Raw genomic sequence first — 14,779 nt, forward strand, 5'->3', positions numbered from 1 at the left:
AAAAGTAGACGAAATAAAATAAACACACATACAGACAGTGACAAGGCAAACTAGTGTTCATATTACGAGTAGTTAATAGTGTCTATGAACACCCGCTAAATAAAAAAAAAAACGAGAAAGCATAGATACAGAATAGGTAAAAATTTAATTACTTATTTGAAACTAGATCCCGGGTGTGGGGGGGGGGAGTTAGTGTTCCCACCAGAGAAAAAGTTCAAGTGCTGCCGCAGTGGTTGATTTTTAGGACATTCTCATAAAAGGAAAAAATAATAATGAATGTGAAAAGTTAACAGACACAGGGTAAAGAACGATGAAAAGCAAGACGTATTATAAGCAGCTTGGTTAAGAAAAGTGAAGGAAAAAAGATTCTTGGAGAACTGTGAGGAACACTAATGGTTATCAATTATACTCAATTTTCACTGCAATTATTACGAACAAGTCATAGTAATCGACATTTGTGCATTAAATCCGTGGATGGTTGGTCAGTGGTAGGTATCTACTCCATGTTCATGGGAATTATGCACGAAAGGAGGTGGGCAATTGAAAGCAAGAATAATAATTTAGAATAGATAAACAGGGTACTTCAGGTGTAGGAGATAAAAGCACACTTAATCATTCTATTAAGCTGAGTAGTTTAACTGGCAGAGTGACAGATCTGACAACTAGAAATAGTTCGTCAGTAATCTAGGTTAATACGTTGAAAAATTGGACAGTAAACCACAATTATAAAGATGTTAATACACACATTGTTGTAGTCGAACATTAATGGAAAAAGAATGGAGACCTGAGGAAGAGGAAACATACAAATGACGCATAAAACAGCAACTCAAGAACCACTCCGCGCGCGCACGTACGCGCGCGCGCGTGTGTGTGTGCACACATGCACACACACACACACACAGTGATTGTAAAAATGAAGACACATTAATGTCGTCAAAGGGGTCTAGTTGGAGACTTTTGTAGGGAGTTAATGAGCAGAGGAGAGATTACGTACACGGCTGAGTGCGTTGTGGAAAGTGAGAGCTGTGGAGTGTCCTGTGGGGAGAGCGTCCTGTGGGAGGAGCGCCCTGTGGGAAGAGCGTTCAGTGAGGAGAGCGTTCAGTGGGGAGTGTGTCCTGTGGGAAGAACGTTCTGTGGGAAGAGCGTTCAGTGGGGAGTGTGTCCTGTGGGAAGAACGTTCTGTGGGAAGAGCGTTCAGAGGGGAGTGTCCCGTGGGAAAAGCGTCCTGTGTTTTGTGGGGAGTGTTATGCGAGTGTGCACGTAAGTCCCACACACTCTCACCACACACCTTGCATCATCACACACCACACTCCTCACACCTCGCATCTCATACTTTGTATCTTACTACTTAAACCTCACACCTCACGCCTAACACCACACACACCTCACACCAAATTATCAACCTCGTCCCCTTACCGCCCAAGCCAACTAACCGCTATAGGTTCATAATTACCTTTAAAAAATCCTACATTCTGCCTCTTACACTCACTGTAGTCTTGATTTTTTGCAGTCATTCAGAAGAAACTTCTCTGCACGCTGAAACAGAAGGGTCAAGAGCTGGAGCTTCAAGCTGCTGGTAGGGGTACATTATATCCCTCCCTGGGTACAAGTTTGCTCATGGGGGTTTAGGGAATTGCAGTGCTCCTTTTCTCTTGTACCCGAAATATCAGCATATATGTTGAGGGTTTAAAGCTTGTCGACTATACGAGGATCATTAAGGCTCCATAAACTTCCTCACCTCAAGGTAAGAAAATTTAATCCCAAAAAATGGGGATTAACGTAAACTGTGTATAAACAGTGATGCACTTCGCAGTTACATATCCTCGATTTATATATGCTTCCATCTAAGTATTTGAAGTATCACCAGAATAGGGTATACAGAAAGACCAAAAATAGTCTTGATGCATACGTAGGAAATATTTCGCAGCTCCAATGAGGCTCTCTTCAATTTACTGAAGAGGACTTCAGTTAAAGACTGAAATATATAGTACTCTTGTTATCTTCTGCTTTATGTTCCTCTTGTGAGTTCGTTTGTGTTATTGTCTATTTTTACTGCACTTCTGTTTGTATATATAGATACAAGCATACATACATAAACTTATACAACAATACATTGACAAATAGACACAATAAAAGGGACCATAGCTTGAGGGAGTGCAAAAAAGAGACCTGTATATTTTCTTCGTTATTGTGGTAGAAAAAAAAGGGGTTTTCCCTGCGTATCATGGAGAGAGGAGATAAAATGGTAATTTGTGAACTAGGGAGGTAAATGACAGGGTGATGAGGTGAAGGGGCAGCAGTCACACGGGAGACGCAATATATACGACCAGCTATAAAAAAAGAGAACAAAAGTTAGGGGTTTATGATAGGAATTACACGTTCATGCTGAATTATAGACAGTTTTTTAGAAGGTTACACGGGAAACGGCGCCACTGATGAGGGTTCAAGCACCGTGAGTACCTAGAGAAGGGGAGGAGCGAAATAGGACAAAAATGCATAATAAAACAAAGAGAAGAGGGTGTGTAGAGTGTGGCAAATGTACACAGCGTGGGGTGGAAGCTGCAAGAGCGAGCAAAAGGCCTCTATAGAGAAAACATACCAGGGTGGCATCCCCCCAGTAGGTGGAATGGCTTATTGACTTAGGGTCATGGCTGGGTGATGGGGAGGGGGTGACCCCATTCCCCTGTTATGTCACCGAGGATGTTCAATCTACTGTGTATATTAGTGGAGTGGAGAGAGAGAGAGAGAACGAGAACTAGAGGAAGAGACAGAGACAGAGACAGAGAGAGAGAGATCCAGAGAGAGGTTAGTGATAACAGAATGGAAAGAGAAGGAATTTAGCTGGGGGAATAATGAAACGAAGTTGAAAGAGGGATGGCGTGATGGATAGATGGCTAGGGAGAAGAATGGCGATAGGGACCACAGAGGCAGTGTCAATTGATTTAAAAATAGCTATACTGAAAATTGAAAAAGTTAATGCGGGAAGAAATTGTAAAGCACACTGTATGTACTTTCAACTGAGTTAAGGCGGTGCTGACTTACACTAATTAAGAATGAGAGGTAGTGTAATGAGTAAATAATGAGAAAATGATATTACAACTGAATGAGGGAGAATATCTAATGAAGGAAGGGAAAAAGAAAATAAGATGGAAATACGAAATGAGAATAGAAGAAAAATTAGGCAAGTGAATGGATGTAGATGTTTTATGTTTAGGCAGAGTACTCAAGAGACGAAAAAAGAGAAAGGAGAATAAAAAAAAAGGAGAATAAAAGAAGAGAAGATAAAGAGGAAGAACATAAAGAAATGAGAAGAAAAAGAAAAAAAGAAGCAGAAAAAAGTTAAAAGAGAAAGAAAATTAGGGGAAGGAGGGATGAATAATATAGGGGAGCTTCTGGAACTTGAAACCCCAGGCAGTGAAAACTGTCGTCACAGACAATAACAACGGCCTAAAAGAGACTGAGAACATGAGAGACAGGGACTGAATTAAGTCACGGTAAATACATGCACACGGGTAGTGAGGAGCTTATAGAATTTGCGCGGAGTAGCTTAACATAATAAGGATCATGTATAAATTATAATTAATAATATTAAATTTTCAAAGGTTATTCACAATACCGGAAACGAGACTAGTGTCTAATATCACAAACAACAATAAAACTATCTCAAAAAGTATTATCAGAATGAAGCATGCTAAATCCCCCATATACCTACACACATTGTTTATTACCAATTACAGAGAAGACCAATAATAAATAAGAATAATAATAATTAATAACATAGCAACAACTATTAAGTACTACCTTTTCGTTTGACGCTCACTGATTACGGGAAACGTGTGTAGCTTCTAGTAACACTATCGACAAATAAAAGCATCTCGGAAAGCACTCAAACTCTCACCAAATCACTGTACACTAATTCGTCACACACTGAAACACACTGTTCTCCCACATAGGACAGACGAGTACTGCGAGGCATTTTAGCAAGGCTTCGAATGATTCGAGGCTTATTCTGTCTTAGGCTCACTCTCTGGCGTGGTTCGAGCACTCCGAGATTGTTTTTATACATGCCACAAAACATTCATTAGCCGATATTTAGTGAAAGGCTCTTAATCTAAGGAACTATCCCTCGTCTGCCTGCAGTTCAAACCTAATTGCTTACTAGCTACAGTTCAGTGTTTCTTTCCGAATATGCTGCAGTTACCACCACATGTATTATTGCTACTACTACTAATATTACTATTACTATTACTACCACTACTACTACTACTAGAATGACAATAATAATAATAATAATATTAATAATATTTTTTTATCTGTTCTAGGAGTGGATGAGTGTGGGGTAAATCAGAAGGGATTTACCCCACACTCAAGAAAAGTTAAAAATCTCATAGTAGCCATAAAATCTGCAATATAATTGGAATTACATTAAATATTATATCATTAAATAATAATTATATAAATTAATACTATTATTTTTTCATAAACCTAACAAGAAAAACAATAAAAATTGGATTATACGTGGATATATTACGTTTTTTTCAAAATATTTTTTTTAACGTTAGTAATAAAAAACTGGATGTCCTAGCAGTGAGTTGAACAAAGTTACAACGGCGTAAAAAACTTTGAATGGGGAGGAGTAAATGGGATTAAGTTAGGTGTTCCAGACTAACTGAACGAATGCTGAAGGAGCAGCAGTAATGTAAAATGAGCATTTTTGGAAAGAAAACAGGCGGTACAAATATTTACATTTAAATTTTGTGAAGAAGAAATTTCACACGACTTTTCGGCAAGTTATGGATCATTGTTGGGGTATACCAAGGTAAAGTGATTTATATCCTTTATGAATTATGTGCTTTAGAATAAATATGGGATGTGAGAACAGGATGTTTAAAAGTTTGTGTAGAGGTAGTGAGATATATTCTTGGAGGTATTTAGTGCATGTTAATGAATATTTCAAGATATAATAACATAATTTTATAGAATATTTAAATATTAACCTGGCAGACACTGTTTTTGAGAGCATTAGGAAAGTTTAGAGTGCCAGTGCTAAATGATACCAAGGGACGTACAAGTATATTCTTAATAATAATAAAAAAAGTTGTATGCGTTTTTTTACAATGAAGAGGATAAATAAGTATACGAGGTATAATTTAGTGTACAAATAGGGAAGCTGAGGAGGTTTATCTACCTGTATATTTTATGAACGAATGATATGTTATATTGTTGAGTGGTGGCTAAGATAAGAGGAAGGTGGAGTGTAAAGAGATCTTGTTGAAGAGGTCCTCAAACCGATACTAAAATAAGAAATCCCTTTCTGCACTGTGTTTCTGTCTCCATGTGGATTTCGTCAGTTCATCGACAGATGCTCATTACACTTTGAAGCTTCACTCTAATAAGAATTGCTTGAAAAAGAAGTGAGTTACTGCAAATGAATAATATAAAAGATAGATAACTATAGAGATATGAGCAGATAGGGGAACAAAATTGGGCTTGAGAAGCAAAAGTGATGAGAAGGACGTCAAGGAGACCTGTTGTGGAGATAAAACTGCTGTGTTAGAATATTCAATAAAAATTAGTGATTTTAAGGTTTTGGGAGTGGGAGTGAAGAGAAATATCTGGTAAAATATTAAAGTGAAAAAAAAGGGAAATGAGAGAATGAAAGATGGCATAAAGAAAAGTTTTGAAATGCAAAAATACTAAAAAAAATGTCAGAACGTGCGAAGAAAAAATAGAACTTAAAAAAAGTAGTATGGGAGTGGAAACAAAAGTGATAAGAGACTATGAGTAACATATCAGAAAAAAATATCTGATATTATGTAACAGTATTGGTGAGAGATAAATACTGCATAAGAATCTGAGAAGCAAATCGACTTTGTAGTTAAAAATGAAAATGGTAGACATTTTGGAGAGATGGAGAGAATGCTTTAAGCAATTCTTTCTCTTTACAATGAGAGGCGAGTGTTTCATACATGAAATGGGAAGAAACAAGATTTATCATAAGACGGTAGAGCCAGTGGTGAGTGTTGAGGAATTAGGTAAAATTGTAGGGATGGATGATGTAATAGTAATCATAATGATAATAATAATAATAACAATATTAATAATAGAATACATCTGATCTCACTTCTTTAGATTATGCCGCTGCTGTTTCTAATTCAGCTTCTACGTTTACTTCTGCAGCTCATGCTGATCTTCTGCTGCCACTTCTTACACCAGTACTACTACTGCTATGTGTGTATTGCTCATTCTGTTGTCATTACTGTTACTAATTCACCTCATGCATTTGCTGTGCATTAACGATATGGAAACTCAGAGATTACCAATCAGTGCTGAAAGATCGACTCTCCGTCTCTCCTACTACAAGTCCAGAGCAATATAAAAGAATTATGTGCATGAGCAGCCCCAACTGTTGCTCAACCAACGTTCCATATTAATTTCTCGACACTACAAAGGCCTCGTGGATACAATATCTAATCAATTGCCCAGCACTCTTGTCCATAAAATGAGAATCTCACCATATTGTAAAGCAACAAATTTGGATAATGAGTCCTGGAGACCGACCAGTACTTTGTACAGAATCACGAAATAGTGGGATTCTCATTTCAGTTTTATGTTCTTGGAAGCTCGAAAACAACGCCTTAAAACTTAACTACGATGCCGACGAAAGGGCGCTAGACCTTTCTGTGTACCGTTGGCACTTCTTTGCCAACGATGGCACTGAATGAACACACAGACACATGTCATAGAACAAGCATTTGTAGGGATTCTATGTCACTTGCAGACGAACAAGGCACATGTGCTTCACTTAAGAATATTTGTTATGGATACGTCTCGCCAACCAGTGTCGAAGGGTCTAATTACATTTTTATGTCTTTCAACGTTTCACTCTCTGTATTAGTCTGATAAAGACACAGGTTGGCGAAACGTCTTCACAGTAAAGATTCTCATGTGTTGCACATGTGTCATATTCATCATTTAGTAGAAGAAATTTATGACGATGTTATGCTCCGAGCTGCACCACTGTCAAGTCATAACACAAACATAAATTTTTGTAGAACACTTATTGGAACATAGTTTAGCTCTGTGTAAAAGCTCTTTTCTCAACTTATGCCTTTGCCTTCGTACTTGTCGGGAATACTCCCCGTGAGCCATCGCTGGCGCTATTAAGCTCTGAGCTGCTCTACATAATGGCTGGTTGTGGTGGTATTCCTGGTGGGCGCATTTAATGTCTCTCTCACAACGCATCTGGCAGGAGATTGACACATCAGGCCCGGCTCTCAATATGAATAATGTCTGAGGTGGGTCCAGCGGCCCGCCGGACACTGTACACAGTACGTCATCAACAGTGTGCTATAGTGTGTACCAGTAAGTTGGGACATCATGAACAGTGTACTAGAGTGTGTACTGGCTTTGTGGGAAACTATCAGCAGTGTATTGGCGTGTGTTGTGGTTGTGTGGGGTTCCAAACAGTGGATTTTGGCAGTGTGGAGCATTAGGAGTATATAGTGGGGGTAGGATGTGAAGGGTGTAAGAGGGGAGAATATAAAAGTGGTGTAGAGAGAGATAGTGTGGAAAGAAGAAGGGTGTAGAGAGAGGTAGTGTGGAAAGAGGTAGGGTTTAGAGAGAGGCAGCATGTGGCCCTTAATCGCTCCTCCCCAGTGACCATTAACTGCTCCTGGAAAGTGACCTTAACTCCTCCTTAGTGACCATAACCGCTTTTTTCTTCTAACCCTTCACCACTCCTTCCTGCTAACATATACTACCCCAGAGGCTGCGTCCAACCAGACACTACTACTACTACTAGCGAGGACCCACTCCCTCTATGCTACTACACCACCGCCCTTACCTCCTCCCCCCCAACTATTACAATCTTCCCTCATCATCTGCACTCCGTTGCTCCTCCATCACCATCCCTCCTTCACTACCTCTAAACCACAATCCCCTCACCAACTCTTCCACTACCATTCCTCCCCCACTACCCTACCACCACAATCCCGTCACGAACTCCTCCACCACTACCTCACTACCTCTCCATCAACATCCCTCCTCCACTACATCTCCATCACCATCCCTCCTTCAATACCCCTCCACCACCATCCCCTCACCAGCTCCTCCTCCACTGCCATCCCCCACCGCTACCCCTCCACAACCATCCCTTCCCCACTACCAGCACTTTCCTCTCCTCTAAGTGGCGGGTCCAGGGAATGTTGATATTAGTAGATGGACGCGTATTCAGGCTTCACACCACTGAGACCTCTTTGTACACACGGCCCAAGTCCGCTGCACGGTACTGCTGTTCGGTGATTATTTGAAGGAAATGTGAGGATAATGTTTGCTTGTGTTTGCTTGTGTGGATACTTCTCTATAGAAATATTCAACAAGAGGAAATTTATACATTATTTCTCTATGTTTTACACGCCTAATTGAGTAACCTCCTTCCTTCTTTTCAAACCTCATTGACTTCCATTCTTCCTTCCCCAGCTGCTTTATAATAATAATAATAATAAATCTGTAGTGGAAGGAAGGCGATGATGGGATGGTCCTTGGAAAGGTTGGAGGGATGGGGTAAAAGAGATTTTGTGTGTTATGTGATTTGGCCTTTCAGCAAGCGTGCGTGAGCCTGGTAGACAGGAGCGAATGGAGACGAGTGGTTGTTATGACCTGACATGCTGTTGGAATGTGAGCAACGTAACATTTATGAAGGGATTCAGGGAAACCGGTTAGCCGGACTTGAGTCCTGGAGGTGGGAAGTACAGTGCTTGCGTTAAAAAAGAGAGGTGTTAATATGTTGCAGTTTTTATTAAACTGTAGTGTAGGCACGAGTGAATGATAATGAAAATGTTTCTTCTTTATCAGGTTACCCTGCCTTGGTGGGAAACGGCCGATGAGTTAATTAAAATAACATAATAATTGCAATAACAATATCAAAATAAAAATGATAATAACTATAATAATTTTTATTATTATTATTTTTATTTGTTAGTCTAGTTTCTGGGTTTTTAGTTTCAATTCTTGGCCAAGCCTCTCATCCTCCTGTAGAGGGTGACTTTATGTAGAGTTCTTGTGCATTTTCGAATCCCAATATTGTTTCTACTTCTAATGTGTCGTTTCCTATTCTACTTCACTTCTCCAATAATGTGACGCTATAGAATATTTTACGCAACAACACTAAGGGTAAACTGTACATTCAGCTCCCATTTGTACCCATGTTTTAGTAATATTTTTGGCTAACTCGTATTCCTCTGAGTTTCCAGAATGTGGGCGTTGTGTAGTTTCTTTTTGTAGCTCTTCTTCTATAGTTTCAGTACAGCAATATGAAATTCCTGAAAATTATGCAATGTTCTTGAAGTTAATAATGTGTGGGTTCACCCATGAGTCGAATAGTTAAGTTCAGATTTTAGAATGCCAATTTTGTGTGCTAATTTTGCCTACCCCGCCATGTTATTAGGTTTGTGTTTTTCTGAGAATGGGGTTATTGTGACGTAACTCGCAGATCTCATTCTATCGTCCTGTGAGTTGCTCTCTTACCATTTTCACCACTTTACATTTGCTTGGCTTGAAAATGTGTTATTTTATCATTGCATGTTTTCGTTTTCTTTACTTCTCCAACGTTTTATATTATGACTGTTTTTTATTTTCTTCTTTTCTTTCATTTAACTAGAGGGTGGTGGATGCTGGGGGGGGGGGGAGGTGAGAGTTTTCATTAGATGGTGTCAGTGTGTAAAAAATCTTTTCAGATGTTGAGAACAGGTAGAGAAGGAAGGTCCATCGGTGGAAGTTTTTGTTGCATTGTGTGCGCCAATAGTGAGAGGAACTCATAGAGGTGGATTTTGGAGAAAGATTTATTCCTGCGAGTGCTTTCTTAGATATGCGTGGAGGTTGATGGAGCTTAGTTGGGCTTGGGTTGTGAATTAAAGGACATAGTGGCTTATGAGTGTATGGATGAGTTGACTGGGTAGGAAGGATGTCAATAAGTGTATTTTCTTAATAACACATTTGAGTATATTAGTAATGTGCTGCTAACTTGATTTACATACTTTTTTAAAATAAAAGGTACAAAACTAGCTATATTTTCCTGCCATATTCCATCACAAAGAACAGGTTTCGTATGAAAAATTGCAAAGTCAGTCAGCCTGGGAGACTTCAACAAGGCAATGAGAATATCCATAAGTATTTCACTATGGGTTCAAAGGTTGAGTGGAGGGTCGATCCTGTGGGTATCCATTTCGTGCAGGTGGTTTTGTTGTGTAATTTGAATGGTGATATTGTAGGCGTCATGAATGCGTCAATAGTCTAAAGTGTTGTGTAGATGACGGGTGTATTTAGTCAGGGGTATAGCTAGGTGGGTACGGGTGTTGGTGGGTTAAGTAAAGGGTTGAATAAGTGAGGGTATAGATAAGGGGTGTAGTATGTTCTTGGTTTGTATGTGTGTGTACTCACCTAGTTGTACTCACCTAGTTGAGGTTGCGGAGGTCGAGTCCGAGCTCCTGGCCCCGCCTCTTCACTGATCGCTACTAGGTCACTTTCCCTGAGCCGTGAGCTTTATCATACCTCTGCTTAAAGCTATGTATGGATCCTGCCTCCACTACATCGCTTCCCAAACTATTCCACTTACTGACTACTCTGTGGCTGAAGAAATACTTCCTAACATCCCTGTGATTCATCTGTGTCTTCAGCTTCCAACTGTGTCCCCTTGTTACTGTGTGTGTGTGTGTGTGTGTGTGTGTGTGTGTGTGTGTGTGTGTGTGTGTGTGTGTGTGTGTGTGTTTGTGTTTGTGTTTGTGTGTGTTGTGTACTAACCTATACGTGGTTGCAAGGGTCGAATCTCAGCTTCTGGCCCTGCTACTGAGTTCATTCTCTCTTGGCTTCGAGAGCCTGCTGTATTCTGGGTACGCGCCTAATCTGGAGTGTACCCAGAATACTGCAGGCATTACCCCTCTGAAAAGCCGCGATGAGTCCCTGGAACAGAAAACTGGCCTCCCTTGGATCTCTAGTTACCCTGATAATTCTTTTGCCTGGCTCCTTAAGGAACTTATATGTGTGTGTGTGTTCGTTTGTCTGCTTGTTTGTGTGTGTATGTGTGTGTGTGTTTGTGTGTGTGTGTATGTATGTGTGTGTGTGTGTGTGTGTGTGTGTGTGTGTGTGTGTGTGTGTGTGTGTGTGTGGGCACACGTGAATGCACTCTTATTCCCGCTACCTAGTAATGAGTTAAGTTAACAACAATGACGATGAAAGATCCTTCCACTAATCTGTCTGGTTGAGCTACTCAGCTGGGGAGCTAGTTAGCCAGCTTCCAGGATGTGACCTCAAGTTAGTCAAGTGGGCTGAGCCGTGCTGCTCACAAACTACTGAACCTAATTGTCTCGCAGATGCTAACCGGACTTGTTACAGCTAATTGTGTATAAGATAGCCGGACCAACATCTCACGCAGGTTAGCTTTTCTTCTAAGACCCAAATATAGCTTCAGTGGGCAGCAAATTAGTTCTACAATCAACAAGCTGGTCCACAGGATTATCATCATCAGAGATAGTGATACGAGCAGAATTATTATTGATAATTCTGTGGTTCGTTTCAGGTCATCTAGTAGATCCTCAATTGGAGAAGAACGTTTCTGAATAACAAATACATATGCACATTCGTGTATCTTTACTAACCCAAAACTGTTATTATAATGTTCAGTTTTATTGTCACTCTCTTCAGAATAGGTGCCAATGTATCTGCGCCAGCATGCACAATTTCTAGCAAATGCGCACTCCAATATACATACCAAAGCATTCCCAGCTAATGACAATAACAAATACCGAAGAAAACGGAGAATGTATACAAGAGGAACTGGGCTAACTTCAGTAACTGTCACACAGGTGGAAAGAAAAGACATGATATCGAATATAGAATGGATGGGCTAAGTCTACACGGTTCTGATAAAGAAAAGAATCTAAGCCTAAGCACAACACAATGAATTTCATCGGAACTGCACAGGAGTGAGCCTGGTTATCTTAAGAACAGCATTCAGGTACTTCAACAGTCTCTCAGGAAGTATTTCAGACCTAACGTAAAATCCACAACATGAAGCTCTCTCTTGCCCAAACGTACTGAAACTCTTGGGATACTAAAGGAATTAAGTCTTGCAATATTAGAAACGAGGAGAGCCACGAAAGATATGGATTATTGTGAAAATTTAAATGGATCCAATAGAGTATACATTATAGAATAAAATCTTCTCTAATACAAAAACCTGAAGTGATTAAAATAATAAATTAACACTGGAACACCACATTTGTGTATTAGCGAAGAACATGTACTCAACATTAAAATGTTCTTCAAAAATATTGATGGTGAAATTATGAAAAAAAGCTATTTACTGTACAGCTTAAGTAACTTCAAAATATGACTCTAATATCGTGTCTGCATCTTAAACCATGCATAATGAAGGAGGAGAAAAATGTCTAAAACCCGTAAAGAAATATTATATTACTTATTCTACCTGCACCACTTCTTTCGTAATTTGATGTATCTCACACAGAATTAAAAAAGAAAATATTTATTAAGAAAAACTGAAAGTACTAGAAATGAAAATTACATATAAGGTCAAAAATGGACACTACAAAATAAACAAACATTTCTTCGTTCCAACCGCAGGGAGAACAGGAGGTAATATTGTCTTATTAGGAAAGAAGCAGTTCAGAAAATATAAAATATTTTTTTCACACATTGATTCGCCATAGAGCTGGGACTAGTGAGGTAGGGTGTAGGTAATCTATAAGCACTTGCTCTAGTTTTATTGCTACAAATAAAGGAATATATATATATATATATATATATATATATATATGCTTAACAATTCGCAAACAGGCGAAATTATTTACGAACATTGTCTCAACGTCCACAGCAAGACTCGAACCTGCAAACTCTGTATCAGAGTCCACAGAACTTTACCACGGAGCCAGACCCCAGATAAGTATGGGTGCCTAGCCGAAGCTAGACGATGTTTCCCCATACCTCGGGGCACCAGGATTGTATTCAGATTTATTTCATCCTGCCACATGCACACACACACACACACACACATACACACACACACACACACACACACATACACACACACACACACACACACACACACACACACACACACACACACACACACACACACACACACACACACACACACACATACACACACAGAATATGCACAGGTAAGAAGGGAGGCCCAAAGACAGTACAAGAATGACATGGCAGCGAAAGGCAAATCTGACCCAAAGCTGTTGTACAGTCACATCAGGAGGAAAATAACAGTCAAGAAACAGGTAATCGGGCTGAGGAAAGGGGGGGGGGAAGTCACATGAAACGACCGCAAAGTATGTGAGGAGCTCGACATGAGATTCAAAGAAGTGTTCGCAGAGGAGACAGAAGGGCTTCCAGAAAGTTGGAGAGTTGAGGTACACCATCAAGTGTCGGACATAATACATAAAACCGAGGAAGAAGTGAAGAGGCTGCTAAACGAGCTAGATACCTCAAAGGTGATGGGACCGGATGACATCTTTCCATGGGTCCTGAGAGAGGGAGCAGAGGCGCTGTGTACCACTAACAACAGTCTTCAACACATCCATCGAAACAGGGCGACTACCAGAGGTATGAAAGACAGGAAATGTAGTCCCAATTTTTAAAAAAAAAGAGACAGACACAAAGCATTAAACTACAGACCAGTGCCACTGACGTGTATAGTATGCAAGGTCATGGAGAAGATAATCAGGAGAAGAGTGGTGGAGCACCTAGAAAAGAATGAGCTTATCAACGACAGCCAGCACGGTTTCATGGGCACAGCAGTAGGACAAGAGAGAGAGGGGTAGATTGCATTTTCTTGGACTATAAGAAGGCGTTTGACACAGTTCCACACATAGGTTAGTGTAAAAGCTGAAGGACCAGGCAGGGATAACAGGGAAGGCAATACAAAGGATCGGAGAATACCTGTCAAGAAGACAACAGCGAGTCATAGTAAGGGGCGAGGTATCACAGTGGGTGCCTGTAACGAGCGGGGTGCCACAGGAGTCAGTCCTAGGACCGGTGCTGTTTCTGGTATTTGTGAACGACATAACAGAAGAATTAGACTTCAAAGTGTTCCTGTTTGTAGATGATGTGAAGTTGATGAGAAGAATTCAATCGGAAAAGGACCAGGCAGAACCACAAAGGGATCTGGATAAGCTGCAAGCCTGGTCCAGCAACTTGCTCCTGGAGTTCAACCCCACCAAGTGTAAAGTCATGAAGATGGGGGAATAGCAAAGAAAACCAAAGACAGAGTACAGTCTAAGGGGCCAGAAATTACAAACTTCACTCAAGGAAAAGAATCTTGGGGTGAGTATAACACCAGGCACATCTCCTGAGGCGCACATCAACCAAATAACTGCTGCAGCAGACGGGCGTCTAGTCTCATTCAGGACCCTGTACAATATGTACGTTAGGCCCATATTGGAGTATGCAGCACCAGTTTGGAACCCACAACTAGCCAAGCATGTAAGGAAACTAGAAAAAGAGCAAAAGTTTGCAACAAGACTAATCCCGGAGCAAAGGGGTATGTCCTACGAGGAGATGTTAAGGGAAATCGACATGACACTGGAAGGTAGGAAAGATAGGGGGGATATGATAACGACATATAAAATATTGAGAGGTGGACAGAGACAGGATGTTCCAGAGATGGGACACTGCAACAAGGGGTCACAGTTGGACTTTGAAGACCGGGAAGTAAGGAAGTATTTCTTCACAGTGTTGTCAAGAAGTGGAA

At 40.3% G+C, this 14,779-nt stretch overlaps 1 protein-coding gene across 1 annotated transcript in view; it reads right to left on the minus strand.

The window, feature by feature from the left end:
• pdm3 (pou domain motif 3) overlaps positions 1-3,950 on the minus strand; it is a 1,342,109-nt gene extending 1,338,159 nt beyond the window's left edge. Inside the window, exon 1 of the mRNA XM_070091164.1 lies at positions 3,802-3,950. The gene's annotated coding sequence lies outside the window, so the exon portion shown is untranslated. The remainder of the gene's footprint in view (positions 1-3,801) is intronic.
• Positions 3,951-14,779: the final 10,829 nt, after the last annotated feature.

The sequence above is a fragment of the Cherax quadricarinatus genome, chromosome 34 (genome assembly GCF_038502225.1).
Source record: "Cherax quadricarinatus isolate ZL_2023a chromosome 34, ASM3850222v1, whole genome shotgun sequence".
Classification (NCBI taxonomy): Eukaryota; Metazoa; Arthropoda; class Malacostraca; order Decapoda; family Parastacidae; genus Cherax; species Cherax quadricarinatus.